Source organism: Triturus cristatus, chromosome 5_1, assembly GCF_964204655.1.
Source record: "Triturus cristatus chromosome 5_1, aTriCri1.1, whole genome shotgun sequence".
In the NCBI taxonomy this organism is placed as follows: domain Eukaryota; kingdom Metazoa; phylum Chordata; class Amphibia; order Caudata; family Salamandridae; genus Triturus; species Triturus cristatus.
Genome location: NC_140587.1, coordinates 989701561 through 989723672, shown reverse-complemented (window position 1 = coordinate 989723672; position 22112 = coordinate 989701561). Strand labels below are relative to the sequence as shown.

The following is a 22112-nucleotide window of genomic DNA, read 5'->3' as shown; positions in this document are numbered from 1 at the left end:
GGGGATATTCCATTGATGACAAACACTGTGTGGCTGGGCTTGTGTTTCTACCTCACATTAATCATTCATCGTGGATGGTGACCAGGCTGCGCCACAGAGGAGGTGATGTGTGGAGGAGACACTGTGTCACACTTTAGGAAGGTGAGGGACACCAAAATCCCCCTTATTGCAAGTCAGTCAAAGCGGTATCACCCAGTCTTCCAGGGACAAACAGCCCAATTTTACTGGCTTGTAGAACCGCATGAAGCGGTGGCTGCAAACGCCCCCGACGAAGCATTTATTTTTGCCAATACGCAGTAGTGTTAGAAAGGACCTGCGGGGCGCTGCTGGAGAGGAGGGGCACTAGCAAGTCCCTGGCCTGAGAGATCCAAATTGGATCTGGAACGTCGAGGGCCCCCTGTATGTACTTTGCAGGGGGGCCCACTCAAGTTTCGTTACGCCACTGGGAAGAACAACAAGGGAAGCAATGCTTTTAAGCAGGGGGGACGCAGGAGCCAAGGGGAGGGGTAAAGCATTACAGGGAGCTTAAAGGAGAGATAGAGTGCTGCAGGATCCTAGACTCAGAGAAAGAGTTTGAAAGGAGCATGGAAGGAGGCGGATCTGCTGTGGGAGTCTCAAGAGATTCAGCAGACAAACATTTGACAGGAGACAAAGCTGCAAGCAAACACATGAAGGGACCTGGAAAGAAATTTGTCTCCAGAATGAGATGGAGTACTGTAGGGGTCAGAATGGTACAGAAGGAGTCTGAAGGGTGTGAACTCTGAATGAAAGGATGGATGCTACAGAAGCATAGAGGGAAGAATGTTCTGGAATAGGCTGAAAGTAGGATGTTCTTCAAGAACCTGAAAGGAAGGAGCATAAAGGGATCTTGGTGAGAGGGAGGTATTGCAATTGGAGTGTGAGTGTGTTAGTATGCTTTACAGCTGCAAGAGCCCCTTTGGAACCAGAGGTCAGGAAGAACTGATAACTGCAGGATTTTGAAAAGATTGATACAAGTGATTTAGGCACATGTTAGTGTAGTAGCTACAGTCCAATAGCCTCTGTCTCTTTCTGTCTTCACATCTCAAGCAGATGGAGGCAGTGACATGGGTTTTTCAGCTGCAGAGGGAACAGATTGTCTTGTCTGGGTCAATAGGTGAAGATAATATATCCTATTTAGGTATTTTGCCAGGATAGTGGTGGGGAAGGAGTACCTCCCTGAATTCTCTTGAAAGCACCAATGTGTATATACTTTATAAAAGTTCCCATGGCAAGTGGTGACATCTCATATTGGTCACACAACCACAGTGTCAGCTCTTCGAGGGAGTACTGCAGGGTGGTGGGGCGGGGAGGGGGAGGGGCAGGGTGGGGTGTAGTAAACTTGCATACGACCGAACGGAGTTAAGTAAATAAATAAATCAAATTATATTGCACGCGCTGCAACGCCAAATGGCGATGCAACGCGTACAATATAATTTGTTTTATTTATTCACTTAACTCCATTCGGCCATATGCCGAAGTTTACTACCCCCCAACCTGCCCCTCCTCTGCAGCACTCCCTCGAGGTGCCGCCACTGCACACCCATGACTTTGAAAAGCTGGTTGTCTTAGCATTGATGCTGGAGAAGGTAGTTTGTCTTCTTTTCCTCTTCTTCCTCCTGCAGGTATTTTTGTCTTCTGGTTGGGATGACAAGGCGACCCCCTGAAAAAGATTAATTTAAAGGTCAGGGAGAAAGGGGGGAAAGACAACCAAAAGTACAAAGGCACACTCCCCCAAGACCTATATTTCTTTGTTATTGGCTCTTATTATGAGCTCAAATTCGGGGCATTAAAAATGTTCTTCTCCACACTGGAGAAAAATCATTTTAATGCCCCGAATTTGAGCTCCTTAGAGCCAATAACAAAGAAATATAGGTCTTGAGGGAGTGTGTCTATGTATTTTTGTCTTCTGGACCTCAAGCTGGGAAGATGGACATGTTGGTGGGATGGCTGATAGGACACCTGAATCAGTAGCAGGAGAGCCCAGATGTGGTGCAAGATTACCACCAAACTCAAAAGCCACAGTCAACGCAAAGCTACAAATGGGAAAAAAAAACAAAAAGACAATAAAGTCCCTACTCTAAAATTTGAAATGAAACTGCATGCATCACTACATATACTTGGGAATAAAAAGCAATCAACACAATGCAAAATAAACACCAAAAAGTATCATGGACATTTTTTTAACTTATACTGACAAAAGACTAAGGGTCTGATTAGGAGTCTGGTGGTAAATGGACCACCAGACTCACGGTGTCTAGCTAACTCCACTCTGGTGGTCCAACCGCCCCATTACAAGTTGGATGATCAGGCCACCATTGCACCAACGCAACCACCAGGGAACCACAATCTCTGACAGTGGTGCGGGGTGTAAGGCCGCAATATGCCTGACCGGGCTGCAGTTTCCTCCCTGCCAGCTGCCTCATTGCAGTGAGCCTGCAATAAACTGCTGGTGGTGATGATAGGTAGGGGGCCCTAGAGGGCCTCACTGCACAGGGGTGCATGCAGGGGGGTACATGATATGCCCCCCTATCTGTATGCACTCCCAGTTCCATCATGGCATAAACTTTACTGTCCATTCCATGCTGGAATGTACTGTGGCTGACCCACTATGCTGCCTTTCTAAGGCTTTCCTATGGGCCTTTCCAAGGCAGCGCCATGTGCCAGCTGCCGCAGTACCACCCACTTGGATTACAGCTTGTAATTTGGTTGGCGGTCAAGTTTGGCAGTGTGGGAGTGGGGCGGTGGTGTGCCGCCCCGCTCTCACACCACCAAACTCATAATCAGACCCTAAGTAAAGGAAAGCAATATATATTCCCACTGGAGAAGAAGGATATACATGTTGTGTCACTTCTGCAGCAGAACAAGTGCTACTTGATACCCTATCACAAAAAAAGCTTAATGAGAAAAAACATGGAAAAAAGTAACATTCATGATGTGCCATGACCTTGATTGGCAGATCATCCAAGCAATAGCAAACCATGAAGAAATACAAGCAAGTCAGTGGCTCATGGTTCTGCCCCAAGCTCCACACTCTCTCTGTATTTTTTCCTTTTGTACTTTTTTTGAAGAACTGATGAAATGAGGTCGTTCAGACTGCTAAAGAATTTAGTAATCAGACATAAAAACTATTAAACAACAGTATATTATACCATAAAATAGAAATTGAATTCAGACGCCAAACGGTTTTGAGTCACAACCCCCTGATCTAAAATCATGTCCTGCAACAAAGTTGTTCTGCATAATGTGAAAATGGCAGCAGGAAATTATAAATGTATTGCACGTAATACCCTTTTTTAGTCCTGTGAAGATTTCATAAAATTAATATATTCCTAGCTAAAGTCAGATAATCATTCAAAGGGATTTTTATTTATGGTTCAACTGTATCATAATGTTATATACATATTCCTGCCATTCTCTAAGCCCTAATGTTATACTTTAGTTCATCTGTACAAAACAAAGCCAGAACATAAAAAGAATCATGGCATGCTTTACTAAATTAAAGCGTAAATATATAGTCAAGAACAGTCACAATAATGCCCAAATAATTTCTACATCAGTGAAGCTTGTTCTGATATTACTGAATTCTCCCTGGAGCATTTTCTAAATAGTTACAGTTCAGTACTATTGTTTGCACAGTGTAATCTAAGTAGCAGCAGGAGTTGGAGATTTTCAGTGTCTATAAAAGTGCCAACATTAATTCATGTAGGTTATTTACCACCATTCTTTAAAGAAAATTGAGACGCATGCTAAAAGAATTCCAACTGTTCAGGCTTGCTTTTATACAGTACACTGATGATTCTGTCAGCCCCGGATTTTGTCTTAGTCCGAAACATAGTTCCTCCAGATTAAAATAGGTCTGCTAGAACGAATGTGTGATTTGTCAAGGATTATACAAGCATTCAGAGGTTGTGATTATGTATTTAACCATCCTTTAAGCAAATATCAAAGTTAGGAGAGGGGTGTTTTTTAAATTTAAAGTACATATAGCAATATATACATTTTCACTTGTATGTTTCTTAACAGGTGTGTAAGAAAGACACGATACTGGAGGACAACAGGGGCCATACTACAGTGCAGTGCCCTCGTGGTGCAATGGTCATGTGCGCCTGCTTTCTGCACCTCTGGGGCTCTGCTGTATTATGGGGGGCGCAGACATTATTGCGCCCCTTCTGTAATACAGATAGCACCGGTACACATATTGCGCAGATGCTATCTGAAGGGGGTGTGCTCCTATGTGCATGGGGTCATAGCCAAGAACATAACTAATTTTATCCATCCTGTCAGGGTATGGGATGAAATTTGTAGGTAGGGGTTTTAAAAGAAATCAAAAAATTGTAATAGGAGAGCAATCTCGCATGACTTCTATTCTGTTTGTAAACTTTTAAACAGCCTGCCATGCACAACTTTGGTTGTTTTGGAAAATAAGGCTAGAAAATAGGTACCATATTTGTTTTCATCCTTCTAAATATGTTGAAATGACCTGTGATCCATTGAGAGTAAATTGTGTGGCCAGATGTTGTGACCATACATCAGAAAGATAATTCATTTAAATTAAACAATATATTATTGTCAATTTCTCTGAAAGCATTTTTAAAGACACCTTAATTATCTGACAGGTGTAAAACATACAAAGTACCAATTAACATCCCACACATATCTGTACTTGGCAAGAAGAGAATTTCAAAAATGCACTCCCTTCAACAGATGACAAATCAATGGATGTTTTCCAATTTGTTTACCATTTACATAGAAATGGGCTGCTGAAATTGCTGAATGATATGTGTTCGCCATTCTGTACGTTTTCCCAGTCTAGCCAGAGAAGCTAAAAAGTTCACAACCAAAGTTACATCTGCTGAAAAGGTAGCAACTGATTTTTCTAGACAATAGCCAGACCAGACCATGCTTGTGAACGATAGGGCTTTGAAGTTCTTGGAGCCCAATATTTGTGCAAATGCTCTGCAGCCGCTTTGGAAATGTGTGAATTTCTTGAGGCTGGCCCAATAATTTGAAACTATTAGGGTCAGCGTTCAACTGAGGATCAGATTGTAATTTTGTCATTGAGGATGGAGGAGAAGATTGTACAAGGTTGTTAAGAGAATTGAGAAATACATTAGCAATTCTGAAAGTGTTGGGTACAAAACGTGGGATTGCCAAAGCAAGGCACTTTTACTAGGATCAAATTCTGACATCTGCCTGGGCTAATGCTCTGTTGATCATTATAAAGGGAGGGAAAGAATATTTGATTCTCTGAAACCTATCCTGGAGCATTGCATCTGTTACCATTGCCAGTGGATCTGGTCTCCAACTGAAAAAAGAGGGAAGGTGTGTGTTGGGGTAGGAGGCAAACAGGTCTATGTAGAAAAGATCCCTTTTTAGACAGCTTTTTTGAAAATTAAAGGATGAACCCTTCAGTAGAGTCTTTGACATATCTGCAATGCCACTCTGCAACTAAATTGAATTTGTCAGCGAGGTATTCTGCCGAAACTGTCAGCTTCATATAAATCTCCCAAAAGCTCCTCACTAGATATGCCAATGGTTTGGACTTTATACCCCAGGTAGTTTATATATCTGCCCAATGTAAACTTGTCCATGCAGAGCAGGGTGGAACAACCTACTTTGTCCTCTGTGAAGCTGCAAATAGTAAAGCAGCTGGCAAACATCTTGAAACAATTTATGTGCATGCATGATCCCTTTTCTGAGCTTTTGCGTTCACTCAAGAATTGATTGCCCCATCACGCACCAAAGCAATAAGACTTGCACCTGACTTTAACACTAAATCTTTGGCTGAAGCAAAAATTGCCCTTGTGTTCCAGGTGCCCAAATTGTTCATCCACCATTGGAATTCTAATTAAGAATCTGGATATAATGCAACCACATCAGAGTAAGCTAAACCCTTCCTTAAGAGGTATTTTTTTTTAACCTTTGCACAGCATGATAATTCAGAATCCTGGAAAAAAAAGCCCACATTGAGAAGGACAACAGACGGGCAATCCTTGCTAAAACTTTTAGGGAGGTTAAGGCCTTGCAAAGAACTTGGGAATTCTTAGCTTTTATTGTATTGACTTTTGATTAGGGAAGTTGTAGAGTAGATTCCTCTGGGTTTATCAGCAACCAAGAAACTTTTGTCGGAGTTAACATGAACTTTGGCTTTTCTAAAATGAATCCGAAACAATGTGGACGAACCCACTGAAAAGAGTTACGACTCACCGTTATGATGAACAGTGCCAGGAAACCATTAGGTTTTGATAAAAGACCCCTCACACACCAACCTGGTTGGTGTCATGCTTCATCATTGGGGTCCCAACCAGGTGGCCGAAAGCCCCCCGGTTGTGCTACGACGCCTGATTACAGTGGAGCTGGTGTGGTGTATTTGTGTGAAGTAGTATAGTTAAAATGTAAAAGTATCTCTGGGAATCCTTGCCTGATGTATTTATTAGTGGTGGCCCAGGATACGCATAAAAACAGATAGCGCAACTACTGGACTGAATTGTATTCTTAGTTGTCTAAAATGTGGTCTACATGTTTCAGCCCTGGATATAAAATGTAAGGGCTTTCGTCAAGACCAGGTGAAGAGTGTGTGGGTGGCAAAAATCGTGCCACGTGAAAAGTGATTATTCAACACACGCGTGCTAAGGTGTGTTGTAGTGCTCAGTGGTATCGGTATACTTATGTACCGACTGTAAAAACCTGTAGAAAATAAAAAGACAAGACAAGACATAAAGAGGAGAGGAAATGAAACATAAAATGCAATCTTTAGCGTATTCCTTAGTGCCCAGGTACTGGTCTCAGGTGAGTTGGCACAAACAGTGAGTCAATCTGTAGTCTAAGCGGGGTTGGAGAACTGTGCTATTTATACACATGTATCTCTCAGCAAATATGCGGCTGTGACTGTACCACAGCATGCCAGAAATCCTTAATGGTGTGTCTATAGCGCCTTTGCATAATAGACTGACATGCAGCATGCTGGTTAGGTGCTATGAGTACCCCTAGGTGATTGGAATCGGGAGGTACCTGAAGTGCCTGGTGATCGGCACGGTAGTGGTCGTGTGTGCCGGCGTTTTGCTGGAGCATGCATGGCCACTGAATTATGTGCTTAAAAATAGATTGCAAACAGCTGAGAAGCCTTACTTCGTCAAGACGAGAAACCCGCTGGAACCTACTGTGGTCCCCCATGATCCTGGCTGCTGGTGTGTCCCTGCCGTCAGCCAGTATAAATGGAAACCGTCTTCGGCATTTGCGTGGAGCCTGCAGAAGGGAAACAACTAGACCCGTGTCTGAGGGTAGTACTGCACATGCGTGGCAGACATGTTGAGCATGAAACCACCTCGTCTGAAGCAGAACCCGACCCACTGTCATGTAAAGGCGTTTGCACATGCATGGGCGCCATCGCAAGGGATTGTGAAATAGCGAGGATACGCAAATGGGAATGTCCTATTGAAGGGGGCAAAACTCCTGCATAGGGTAGAGTGAATTATGTCCCATATTCAATGTGATTTAATAAAGAAGGGCATTATAAAATGGGCATGAGGGCCACGACTGCGAAGAAACTGCAGTGAAGTCCAAGACTTCAAGGACCAGGCCAAAGCCCTGAGCACTAAATTGCAACACCGTGGCTACCCTAAAAGACTAACTGACAAGGCGAGAAAACACGCACGCAACCAGAACCGGGAAGGCCTGCTAGAAGCAACACAATGCACAGACACTATTTCCCTTCTTTCTCTTACAACTATGCTGTTTGCAATCCATTTTTAAGCACATAATTCAGTGGCCATGTATGCTCCAGCAAAATGCTGACACACACGACCACTACCGTGCCGACCACCAGGCACTTCAGTACCTCCTGATTCCAATCGCCTAGGGGTACTCATAGCACCTAACCAGCATGCCGCATATCAGTCTATTATGCAAAGGCGCTATAGACACACCATTAAGGATTACTAGCATGCTGTGGTACAGTCACAGCCGCATATTTGCTGAGTGATACTTGTGTATAAATAGCACATTTCTCCCACCCAGCTTAGACTACAGATTGACTCACTGTTTGTGCCAAGTAACCTGAGACCAGTACCTAGGCACTAAGGAATACGCTAAAGATTGAATTTTATATCGCATTTTCTCTCCTCTTTATGTGTCTTGACTGGTCTTTTGATTTTCTACAGGTTTTGACAGTGGGTCCGTAAGTATACCGATACCACTGAGCACTACAACACACCTTAGCACGTGGGTTGAATATTCATTTTTCACGTGGCATGATTTTTGCCACCTACGCACCCTTCACCCGGTCCTGACGAAAGCCCTTACATTTTCTATCCAAGGTTGAGACATGTAGACCACATTTTAGACAACTAAGAGGTATATTCACAAGAACGTGTGATAACTACCGCAAGAGTAGCCTAACGCAACTCTCAACATCGCAACCCAACACGGGAAAATTACGCCGTGCCAACCAAGTATTCATAAGGCAGCGGTATCATGCGATAGTCACCAGATAACGCATCAAATGCCCGTGCAAAATCCAATGCCACGCCACAAAAATGCGAAATGCGAACGCAAAAAAACATGCGACGTGGCCAATTGCGGTACAAAAGTCACAAAAACCAGCCACAGGCCTGCAAATACCACGCGTGGAAAATGCACCATAAAAAACACAAACAACACACCAGAAACAAGCCAAAGCACGTAGCAACATGGATGCAACCTGACCGAGCGCAGAGGCCAACGCGAACCCCAGAACCCCCACAGACCACCAGCAAGGAACAACAGGGTCGGGGAAGGCCAAGGAGAAGAGGGAGAGGAAGACGGGGTGCAGACCACAGGAAAACAAGACCAGTGTCACGGAGGCGACAGAACACTACCAGCAACTGACCCACAAGCAGACCACCTGGAATGCACTCGGAGTGCCGAGGAGGCCAATCCAGGAGGCCAAGAGGCGCCGGCATGACGTGACAACTGAAACCAGGCACAAACCCGCTGCCAACAGGAAGGCAGAAGGATGTGGCAGTCCTGCGCCACAGGAGGAGCTGGAGGAAACCGAGGCCACAGTCATCAGTGTGGAGACGGTGCAAGGAAAACGGAGTACGGAAACAGCTTGAGAAGACCTGACACAACATCAACAGGGAGAGTAACCAACAGGGACTTGGGGAGATGGGCACAATGGCACACATGTACAATGAGGCGTAGCACACAGCACACCCACAATCACCCAGGATCATGTCCCTGATCGCCTTGGCACACTGCAGCACACACACATAGCAAGAACAGCACACCCACATTGACGACAATGTGGTACAATGCGTATAGCCGACACTGCAGAACATAGGACACAACTGGCTCCGCACATGCACAGAAACATGCCAACTACATCTGACAGAGCAAGAAACTGTGAAATGGAAATGTACGCGTAGGACCTCACATACGTCATGTAGTTCAAATGTACACTGTCCCGCAGCAGAATTCAGCACCTCACGAAGAGTCACAATGTACATTGTCATACAGTCTGCATGAAGTCCAGAACAATGTGCAAACATACATGTAAACACAATGTCAACATGCATCTCCCCTTCACATTGCAGAGGGGCACACAACACATCCAGCAGATCACACAAGACAACACATCTGTGATGCCAGAGAGGACCACCACACTTTTGAAAACAACGCCCTACAACAGTCCATGGACATCCCACACAACCCACCACCAGGACCCGGTCAGCAAAGCTACTCAGAGGAGGACACAGATCCTACAACAGACCACACAGCAGGAAGCACCCGCAAGCACAGCTGGCTCACAACACTTCACCCACCCACACATGGCACCCTGTTGCCATGTATCAGCACGCCAAAAGGAGGTGGCCAAACAGGCGTGGTAGGGGTCCGAACCCATGGAAGGAGAACTAGATCACATACGTTGGTGTCCATAACACTTCAGGGACCACCCACACCCAACAAAGGAGACCCACACAGCCATAGAGACACATGCAGATGCACATTCACAGTACAGAACCACGCCAAGGGGCACGCAAATAGCAGTCACACACCCACGTCAGCTCTGCCTACGACGGCACAGCCCACTCTCCTTACGAATTGAGTGGGTGACGACAAAACTACATGTCCAAGCTCCAACACGCTGCCTGCTGTGACAAGTCTGCATCCGCTGTGCACATCACAATGTAATGTCTTAGGGCCCAGGGCCCTCCTGCATACAAGACCACAGGGACACACGCAGAGATCATGTTGAACTGTCCACGGACACATGCGCCCGGCCCCTTTATTGGCAGGGCCACATGTACAGTGACGCCTGTGCTGGATGTGTGTGGGGTGAGTGTAACAAAGCACATTGGGACCACATTTGGTACCCAGTCAAGCTGCACAGCCATATCGCTGAATGAATCCAATCAATCAAATACTTGCTCCATATTATTCATTAATCCATATTTTACTCAGTTTCTTTTTCATCAATTTTTCCAATGTTTCTTCAATTCATTTTACTCATTCCAATACAATGCGAAGTAATTCACACCAGCACAGGAGGCGAAATGATTTCCAAATGTCACGTTTTTATAAAAAAATTACCCAAAGCATTTCGGGAATAATCCCTTCATCAGCGGTATCTAAAATACAAAAAATAAATGAATATGCATGACCATTAGCGTGATTGTTACACTGTGATATTAATGGCAAACTCACTCCATGCATTCTACCGTTAATGTTTTCTGTATGGCAATTTATACATGCTAAGTTTATAACCCACTCCTTTTTTTAAAAAAAAGCCAAAATCGTTCTTAGAACTAAAGCAGTAATCCCCTTTCAAATCCACCTTCATCTTTTCCAATTAACACAGAGATCCAGTAAGGCCTACTACACTGAACTTAACAGCTCTCCCATATTTGTAAAACACCTCTTCATCCTTTAAACAACTTTTGCTTTCCATACGCTTACCATGACATATGTTGATTTACGTTCATTGTAAAACAACCCAAACTCGCTTGGCACCAGCTCTTGCTACGCAAGCGTATAAAATCCATTTTATTGCGTTAACATTTCCATGGTTGCCAAAGCACACGTCTCACACTTGATAATGATAACATATACTGCTTGACACAACACAACTACTTAACCCCTCGCCAAATCCCCCAGGTGATTAATCACGTGTGCCTATGCTCTAAAATCACGTAAAAAAGGTAACGGACTGATAAATTCCGTGCTCACTCACAATCCTGCTATTTAAAAATAGAATACAACATATCCCAGAATCCCTCAAAACGAATCTTTCAGGATTTTCTGTGCTTCCCTGCACCCCAGTTATCAATGCAGTATCCAGTACTATTAATGGTAAACCAGCACGATTTACAAACGCCTAAAATACAAATCTACATGGTTAGTTAGAGATTGCACCCATGATTACACGTGGATAAATGCAAAATAAGAAATAATGGGATTAACAAGGACATGGACACAATGATGATTCACACAGGAGTCGGGAGTCGGGTTTCGGGTCACATCTGACCTTCATCAATACGTGAATGGAATGGACACACGGAGGATCGTGAAGTTGCTACCATAACCATGAACACTTATCGTTTTTTATAAAAACTAGCCATGTAGATTTGTATTTTAGGCGTTTGTAAATCGTGCTGGTTTACCATTAATAATACTGGATACTGCATTGATAACTGGGGTGCAGGGAAGCACAGAAAATCGTGAAAGATTTGTTTTGAGGGATTCTGGGAAATGTAGTTTCCTTTTTCTTAAATAGCAGGATCGTGAGTGAGCATGGAATGTATCAGTCCGTTACGTTTTTTTACGTGATTTTAGAGCATAGGCACACGTGATTAATCACCTGGGGGAGTTGGGGAGGGGTTAAGTAGTTGTGTTTGTTTCAAGCAGTAGATGTTATCATTATCAAGTGTGTGACGTGTGCTTTGGCAATCTTGCAAATGTTAACGCAATAAAATGGATTTTATACACTTGCGTAGCAAGAGCTGGTGCCAAGCGAGTTTGGGTTGTTTTACAATGAACGTAAATCAACATATGTCATGGTAAGCGTATGGAAAGCAAAAGTTGTTTAAAGGATGAAGAGGTGTTTTACAAATATGGGAGAGCTGTTAAGTTCAGTGTAGTAGGCCTTACTGGATCTCTGTGTTAATTGGAAAAGATGAAGGTGGATTTGAAAGGGGATTACTGCTTTAGTTCTAAGAACGATTTTGGCTTTTTTTTTAAAAAAAGGAGTGGGTTATAAACTTAGCATGTATAAATTGCCATACAGAAAACATTAAGAGTAGAATGCATGGAGTGAGTTTGACATTAATATCACAGTGTAACAATCACGCTAATGGTCATGCATTTTCATTTATTTTTTGTATTTTAGATACCCCTGATGAAGGGATTATTTCCGAAATGCATGGGGTAATTTTTAATATAAACTTGATATTTGGAAATCATTTAATCTCCTGTGCTGGAGTGAATTACTTTGCATTGTATTGGAATGAGTAAAATGAATTGAAGAAACATTGGAAAAATTGATGAAAAAGAAACTGAGTGAAATATGGATTAGCAGATTAATATGGAGCAAGTATTTGATTGATTGGATTCATTCAGCGATATGGCTGTGCAGCTTGACTGGGTACCAAATGAGGTCCCAATGTGCTTGCCAACATTGTTGCACAATTGGGCGGAGCGCGTATCAAGCATGCACGCCTTTATAGTTCTGAAGATACCAAGCCTTGCCAAAAATTGGGAGCATGTCGGTGTGCATCTCACTACTCTTGATTTTCATGGGGTGAGTGTAAACCAGAACGCATGGAGTGCTTGGTGCTGGCAACCACTTGAACAGTGGACACCAGTGCAACGGGAACTGAAAACACCTGCATAACAGAGTCAACTGCTGAGCAACATGGAGGGAGATGGAGAAAGTCCAGAGGACACACAACATGCAAACAGAAGTGTCCGTGAGTTGCATTGCACTGTGGTTGGGGCACTAGAGATGAGCACGCTCATGTGAAGAAAAAGTCTTTGATTGTGTCCCTTCGAAATATTCCGGATGCAGTGTGGTGTGTGAGATCTGCATCAGCTTCCTCAACAACGTCCCAGTTCTCCCACACTGCTTGAGATGACATTGCTGCACAGCCTCTCCACAGCACAAAACACAATCAGTAATGGACTATGGCTAGCGGGGCACTGAGTCAGTGGCACCTGTAGTGCTGAGCAGGGTATCAGTCTGATGATGGCATCCACGACAGGTGTTTTGCAACTCAGTAGGTTTGTCAGGACCACCGTTTTGACTCTGGCAGATGGCGGTTAGAGGTTGTCCTGGCGGAGGTGGCGTGTGCCTCCTGCGGTGATGCGACGTCCGGGCTGGTCAGGACTCGATTTGATGTGTGAGCCCTGGTGGTCCGCAGTTGAGGCCGGAGGCAGCGGACAGCACAGGGCCACATGCACATGGCGTCAATGGCCCCAGGACCACCGTCACAGAGGTCATCCAATATTCATTCAGACAGGGTCCCTGACGTGAGCTGCACAGAGTTAGTGGCCCCGGATGCACAGCGGCCGGCACAGGCACCCTGCCACGGGACGGTGACTGGCGGAGTAGTCAGATGGGCCATGCGACCTGAGCAGGTCCTCAACAATGTCCGAGGTGTATGTTGCGTAGTGTTGCGGAGGACAGTGGAAGGTGTCCTCCAGGGCATGAGGCGAAAGGTCTGATGTTATCGGGAAGCAGCAAATGGTGGGGTGGAATACCATGGCCTCGTTTTCGCCACTAAGTCTATATCACCGCCATGATGGTGAAGAAAAACCTAAGTCCATGGACTCAGTCGCCCCCAAAGTCTAACCAGAAAGTGACCATGGGTCTCGGGAGATAGACATCTTGGCACCAGGCCTGAAAGGGGATGCAGTCTGCGATTAGGCCTGTACAATGACAGGAAGTCTTCCATAAACAAATCGAGGCTGAATTTGAAGGTGTGTGTGACCTATTCGACCGCAGTGTAGGCCAGGGGCAGCGGTCAGCAAGGGCCCACAGCCACCTGTCGTTGGCTCGCGAAGCACAGAGTTAGTGGCAACAGGGCAGTTGTCGGTAGTGTTCGATCACCTCCGCAACGATGATCTTATTCCCTCTGGGCTGCAACGCGTCATCCTCTCACGCCTCTCCTTGCGTGCGAAGACATGTAATCTGCCGTTGAACAATTTATGTTCAGCTCTGTGACCTACACGTGCGCAGCGTAGGCCAAGGGCAATAATCCGTGATGGCCCACAGACACGTGTGGTTGCGATGCTATGCACAGAGTTGGTGGCACCACGTCGAAGGGAGTACACTGAGGTAAACTCTGCAATGAACATATGTACTCTGCCATCGTGTAATCAAGACTCAGTTCCAATTGTGTGACCTACTTGACCGTAGTGTAGACCGGAGGGGGCAGTAGAGAACGGCAACGAGAAAGGTCTAAAGCGGGCCTGTGTCGTGGAGGCCATGATGGTCTGAGAGGCTGCCAAGGACGCACACTTGGGCTTGGAGCTTGTGCAGGCACGTGGTGGGCCCTCCTTGACACATGCCGGTGTCGGAAGGTGATCAGTGTGGCCTGGCTGCGCAGGGGCGGGCCTGACGGCTTTGAGGGCCGGCCGGCGGGGGTACGGCAGGCGCACAGGATCGCAGGCAACTCTGCTCATGAGGACGGCGTCAACCTTGTGGCGTGGTGAGTGGTGCCGCCCTGGCAGAGACATTGGGCTTTCTGGAAAAGGACCACGCCCAGGGCTACGTGCTTTTTATTCACACCCCTACGCTGGCCTGGAGTACGTCAGGCCATCCCACTCCTTTCACGCTTACAGGCAACATTTCCACAAACTCCTCCACTGGCTGGGGTGACATGGTTGCGTCCACTGTCCACTACACTCCATGCACCAGCGGTTTATGTCCCCATGGATATGGGTGTGTTCCGCATGCTGCAGTCTGTCCAGCACATCTCCGCCACTCTTGGCATTGTGTACTTTCCCATTCATGGGTCACTTGCCTCCTCCACACATGCCTGGCTGCCACCTCTCCCCACCTTCGGCTATTGTGTGGCTGGGGTGCCATGCCCTTGATGGCTCATGTTCATGGCTTGCCCAGGTTACCATTGTAAGTTATTCTGTTGTGTTTGGTGGGTGGGCATGCTGTTTTGCATGTTGGTTGTGATTTTGTGTTGTTTGCATTGCCGGTGCTGTGAGTTGCATGGTTGTGGAGTTCAGGTGGGTGGGGTTTATGGTACCGGACAACGGCGGACACAGAGACCGCACTACCTTATGTAGTTCCCTTGATATTACTTGGTCATCCATTTGACTCTTTAACCATCATTGACGTTTTAATAGGCGGTGCACCACTCCACCAACCTGTTCCTTCAGGTGGGTGGGGTGTTCATTTTGTACTTGCCAAGGGAGTCTGCATTTCCCTTGGTGTCATCCTGGTAACGCTGGGTGCTGATGGACAGTCAGAGGATGAAGGTATCATGCACACTGGCGGGGAATTTGGAGGCGACATCAGTGGAGGTTCCACGGTGTTCAGTTGTTGCCTGCACATTGATGTGAGACATGTGCTTTCTGTTGCAGTGACTGTGTGCTGGGTCACCAAGGGACACAGGAAAGACATGTGTGCTGTGGATTGCCCCAACACATACGTGCATCCAGCTATGGCGTATGGTCCTTGCTAGGTCTCCAGCTGATCCTGCCCATTAAGTTGGACGTATGGGGACTGGGGTACCAGGCTGATGGTCATGTCCAGGACAGGTGTGAGGGACTGAGATGTGGCTGGCTTGTGACTCCTCCGACTGTGGCGGGTGTTGGTTGAGGGTACCAGGTGCCAACAGGTGCAGCACAGCCAGCAGCTTTGTGTGGGGTGGGATGTTGGTTGTCTGCTGTGTTGGTGCCATTGGCCTGTTGGACATTGTTGGTCATGATGCGTGCGATGATTGTGCTTTTGAGCCTGTATTGGGCAGTGACATGGTCAGGTGTTGGGTCTGTGAGGCTGGTTTGTTTCCTGGGTTTCCGCTGTGTTTGTGAGCGCTGCCTGGGTGGTGGTCTGGTGGGGTTGTTCCGGGTGCTATATGGGGTCCTGGGGTGGTGGCGGTGGGTGTTGTAGCCCTCTGGGGTGTTCAGGTCACATGACCAGTGGCTCTATGGCATCTGCTGCCCTTCCGATGTGGCTGTGGGCTGGGCTCCCTTTTGTGGTGCAGGCAGTGGTCCGACTTAGCACCAGGTCAGAGCAGGTTTATTTTCCTACTGCTAATGCACCTTATCGCCTGTTTTGTGTTCTTATCACAGTTCTGGCTGTTCGTTGTGAATGTTGTGAAGTAGTGTTGTCGCGGCTTTTGGCACGGGAACGCCTACTCTGCATCTCAATAGGTCATCCGTGGCAATGTTTTTTGCGGCTGCTATCACGGGTAAACTTGTGCTATGGGCTGTTAACACCAGCTTGTGATTGGGGCGATACGTTTATAGCAACTTTGGCTGCGATAAAGTGCAGCTAAGTCGGCTATAGTTCCTTGTGAATATGGCCCTAAGAGTGCAATTCACTCCAGTAGTTGCGCTATCTGTTTTTAGCCGTATCCTGGGCTGCCACTAATAAATACATCAGGCAAGGACTCCCAGAGATACTTTGAAATTTTCACTACACTACTTCACACAAATACACCACATCAGTTCCGCTGTAATCAGGCGCCGTAGTACAACCGGAGGCATTCGGCCACCCGGTTGGGACCCCAATGATGAAGCATGACACCAACCAGGTTGGTGTGTGAGGGATCTTTTAACAAAACCTAATGGTTTCCTGGCACTGTTCATCATAACAGTGAGTCATAACTCTTTTCTCAGTGGGTTCGTCCACATTGTTTCGGATATATTTGAACTGGGGATAGGGACGTTCCCCATAACTTCCTCACTCTCCCCTTGATTTAGATTTTCTAAAATAAACCCTGAATCTTGAAGAAGACTCCGAGACCTTTGAGAATCCAAACGTACCTGCAGACATCGCAAGAAAGTTTGGAGAAACACCAGAAGCTCAGACCACCTTCAAGAACACCATGACTGAATACCACCAACACATCAGATCCACCAAAAGGACCTTCATCCAGGACAAAATCCTCACCAGCAGCTCGAGGGAACTCTTCAGCATCATTCGAGAATTCACAAAAGCCCCAGTGAAGCCTTGGACGTCACACCTTCCCAGGACCTCTGCAACAAACTCGGATCCTACTTCCATTTCAAGATCAAATCCCTCTATGACAACTTCAGCGAACAGACACCTGACTCCGAAACCAAACCAACCCCTGGCAAAACCAGCCAGCCTACCAGCTCCACCTGGACCCCGGTCAGCACCGATGACACCGCCATGATCATGAATAGCATTCACTCAGGAGCCCCCACATACCCCTGCCTGCCACAGATCTTCCACAGAGCCAGTGCGGCCATAGCACCCGAATTACAACACACCATCAACACCACCTTTGAATCTGGCACATTCCTGTTGACTCGAAACGTGCAAAAGTCAAGCCCTCCTCAAGAAGCCCTCCGAACACCCTATGGACCTCAAAAACGAAAGATCCATCTCTCTCCTCCCCTTCGCGGCCAAAGTGAACGAGAAGATCGTCAACATCCAGCTTACAAACTTCATCGAAGCAAACTTCATCCTCCACTTGTCCCAATCCGGATCATGCAGCAACCACAGCACTGAGACCGCCCTCCTCGCCACCACAAACGACATCCGCACTCTCCACACTGCGGCTCTCATCTTACTAGACCTCTCTGCAGCCTTCAACACCGTCTCCCACTACACTCTCACCCCCAGACTCCACGACGCAGGCATATAGGGAACTGTCCTCGACTGGATCTGCTCTTTTCTCACCAGTCAAACCCAAACAATCAGACTCCTGCCTTTCATCTCCAAACCCACAGAGATCAACTGTGGAATACCCCAAGTATCCTCGCTCGAGCCCCACACTCTTCAACATCTACATAGCCGCCATTGTCAGACAGCATGGGCTCAGCTTAGTATCCTACGCCGACGACACCCAGCTCATCCTCTATCTCACGAGGCAGCCCGAAACCACCAGACTCAGCTTCCAGGAAGGAATGAAAGATGTCACATCCTGGATGAGCAGCAGCTGTCTGAAGCTCAACTCAGAGAAGACAGAAGTCCTTGGACCCACCCCCTCAGTATGGGACAACACCTGGTGGCCCACCTCCATCAGCAACCCACCCACCATCATGGACCACGCACAGAACCTCAGTATCATACTCGACTCCTCCCTCACCATGACCCAACAGATCAACGCCGTCTCCTCCATGTGCTTCAATGCCCTCTGCATCCTTCACCAGACCTGCAAGTGGATCCCCCCAGAATTCAGCAAGACCATCACCCAGGCACTCATAACAAGCAGACTGGACTATGGAAACACCCTCTACACCGCAAACAACAAATCCCTGCTTCGGAAACTCCAGACCATCCAGAGCACCGCTGCCAGGCTCGTCCTTGGCATCCCATGACATGAACACATCACCCAGCACCTACGAGACCTCCACTGGCTCCCTGTTGAGAAGAAAGTAAACTTCAACCTACTCACTCATGCCCACAAATCCCTCCACAATACCGGACCCCAGTACCTCAATGAAAGAGTCTCCTTCCACGCACCCAAGAGAAACCTTCACTCCTCCAACCTCGCCTTTGCCAAAACCCTGCACATTTACAGATCCAGGATGGGTAGAAGAGCCTACTCCTACATGGCGACAAAAACCTGGAACGAACTCCATCAGACGTTCCCCTAATCCGCACACCTTCAGGAAGAGCCTAAAGACCTGGCTCTTTGACTGCTTCGGAGCTGCACACCCTCCCCCACCCCAGCACCTTGAGACTCTCATGGGTGAGTAGCATGCTTCAAAAATCCCTGATTCATTGATTGATTGATTATTACAAAAATCTGTTGCTAAAGAGTCAAAAGATCTTAAGCCATAATCAAAAGATTGTCTAGATAAATAATTAATCAAATTCCTTGGTTTCTCAGCCATAAAACCACAGGTTTCGTGAATCAAAGTCAAAGACACACTAACGGGGAGACAGGTAAATTAGTCAATGTGATCATTACATTGGAACTGGAGGAATTTTCTGCACTTTTTGTCTATTGGGACTGTTGGTTAAGCATCCTGAAGTTCTAGATGGACCAAGCAATTCCTTTCCAAACAAGGAGTCCTGTAAAATAATAATTGTTTTCAGCTTGAAAGTAATGTAAACTACAAACCAGTTAAACTGTTTATGATTTACAGATGAAAGCATTTTATTGTTCTTTTTCCGAATTAAAAAAAATTGTTCTTAAGAAACCTGAAGGATGCAGTGAAGTTTCCTGGAATACCCTTTATGTGTAAGATGTTGTTAAATAGCTGTAGATGGCAGTCAAAATCCAAGACTGTTGTAAAACCACGCCACTTTGGAAGGCAATTTGTTAATTGACCCCTTTTGCTTTGTGGCCAGAAACTAAACTTACTGTTTGTGTGAGCTCTTCTCAGTGCACAGGCTCCATGGTGTCTGAAATTTGTACCCTTTGTGGGTAGTTTCATCAAAACTCTTAGGAAGAAAAGACTGAGCTTCTAAAAGATTGGAATATGGAGTGACTACAAGCTAAACAATGTATTCCTCTGCTAGCCCTTGTAAAAAATACATAAGCCTAAGGTGTAAGAAGGTGGATTGGTATATGCTGTCCACTAGTTAAATTGGGCACCTTGTACCAGGCCACACGACCCTTATGATGTCTGAGGTCAAAGATAACCTTATTCAAAGCTATCCTAGTGGTAGCTATGGAGGGCAGCCTGCAGGCTTAATATTGAAGGAATGTAAAGCAGCTTGTTTTACCAGAATATCACTTCCTAAATGATTAAGTGAAAGGAGAACCACACAGTGTTTATATAAAAATTATTAATATAACTCTCTCTACTTGTCTTTATACGAGACTAGGGCACAAAGCACACAATGCTGACTCAAGAGAACATTCGTTAATAGCAAAACACACAGCGGGCTCCAGGGGGAGACCGAACCATATACTAAAAAAATGGTATAACAACAACATCTTAACTAGACCCAGTGCATAGAGCACGTAGAATCTCTGGGACCCTAAGGAACCACCCAGAGGAGTGACACAAGGAGACCACGGAGGACGGGTGCAGCGAGGAAACACAGACACGTGCTCCGTATAACTCTATGGGAAAGTCGCGGTTGGAAATTCACAAGTTAAGGACACTTCTAAGAAGACCTTGAGCAAACCCTTTGGAACTTAGGATGTTCTAAGGCCAACCCTCCAGTGAGTACTGAAGTACCCATGTTACCTATCCCAGAGGAGCCGGGTGCATAGGGGTCAAGTGGTGTCGGAAACCTTTGTCGTTTTCAATGGAGAGCTGCAAAGAAGTCCTGCTGCCAGGAAGGCGAAGAATGTCCTGTGAGATCCAAGCCTGGATTCGAGGTGAGAAGAACCTGAAAGCAGAGGGGACATGGTCTGGGTCACTTCAGGTGACCAGGGGCTCGGTAGTCGAATGCCCACCGATGTCTAGTGCTTCAGGAGTGAAGAGGGGTTGCTTGACTCTGCAGCCACGAGGACCAGGAGATGTCGAGGATGACCAAGATCTGGAGGTGAGCTGTCCCACAAAGGATGTCGAGAGCTGAGGGGTCGATGTCCGCTGGAGCACCAACAAGTCTTGGCAAATGCAATCCACACGGTCAGAGGAAACAGATTATGGTGAGGACCAGCAAGGTCCAGGGGACTCCACAAGCAATGGAGAGTCAGGGCACATCTGGAGCAACCAGGTAAGCCCAAGAATTAGCAAGGTGACCCTCGCCAGGACCCACAGGCCAACGGACCAGGGATCGCGAAGAGACCTCAAGCAAATTAGCAAAGGACCAGCCCACAGAACACTCGTGGGGTGGAGGCCAGAAATCTTCAGTGAAAATACTGCTCGGGGTCAGGATTACACAGAATCCGAAGCACAGGCTCAGGAATTGTCACTAATCATATGCAACTGCAAATGTACTCAGTGCACAGGGGTTCGGGTTGCAAGGTTCCCACGAGGGATACTGGTCTCAGAATTGTTGAGATGGCAGATGAACCTCAGGGACCTTCGTAAACCTACCTCCTGTGTTGCTGAAATCTTCAGAGTCCTCAGGCGCTTGGGAGAAGCAAACTGGTCAGATGCGTTTAGGTGCCTGCTTTTGCAGGGGAGTAACTCCTTTACTCCAAGGGAGATTCTTCAGTCATCCAGCATCATGCAGGCAGTCAAAGTACTTGGGTTCTTCTTAGCAGAATCTTGTCCAGGTAAAATCTAAAGTCCAGTTGCTAGGTAACCCACTTTATACCCATGGGAAGGTGTTGGAAATATTCTGTGGACCCTCCTAGGGGAGGTGCAGGACAGAGGGGTGGCTACACCCATGACCTTTGTCAAGTTTCACACCAGAGCAGGAGAAAAAGGCTCCCCAAACTGGTTTGAGCTGGACTATGCACAGGAACACCAAATGTGCATCCAGGGCAGACTTTTCGGCACTCTAAGAGTGCACCCACCCAGCCCCAATACACTAAATCCTATCTGGGAGGTGGTTACACCTCCCTGTGACAGGATGCCTATTGTCATGCCTTCCTCTGCGTGAGCTTGGCTCAGCAGCAGGAGAGCAGAATCGTGTCTGTGGCTGGCAGCATCCATTTTGTGCTGCCCAGGTCGAGAAAGCTGGTACCGGGTATACCGGTGACCCACATATGTCCCTTTGAAAGGGTGGACTCATACATCCCACACCAGTTACTGGCATGGAGGTATGATTCCAAGGTGTTTGACACCAAACACAACATGTTTCTAAGCAACCGTTTTAAAGTTAGCATTTACCTTGAGGTTATAATGCACTTAAACATATATGTCTGGCTGCAACACAGACAACCCCAGAGAATGGTCTCCGAAGGCTGCAGAGGGGCTCTGTTCATGCAGGGGCACCCTCTCACGTAAAACCCAGCACCCTGCCTTCAGGATTCTTAAGGCCTGCCATAGTGATGACTGATAGGTATTTAAGTGTAGTGATTTAAATAGATATAGTGAACCTATATATTAAA

At 46.5% G+C, this 22112-nt stretch overlaps 1 long non-coding RNA gene across 1 annotated transcript in view; it reads right to left on the bottom strand.

The window, feature by feature from the left end:
• Nucleotides 1-11095, bottom strand: part of LOC146832756 (uncharacterized) — a 52950-nt gene extending 41855 nt beyond the window's left edge. The window contains exon 1 of the long non-coding RNA XR_014961334.1: nucleotides 10957-11095. This is a non-coding gene — a long non-coding RNA (uncharacterized LOC146832756). The remainder of the gene's footprint in view (nucleotides 1-10956) is intronic.
• Between the last annotated feature and the right edge of the window lie 11017 nt (nucleotides 11096-22112).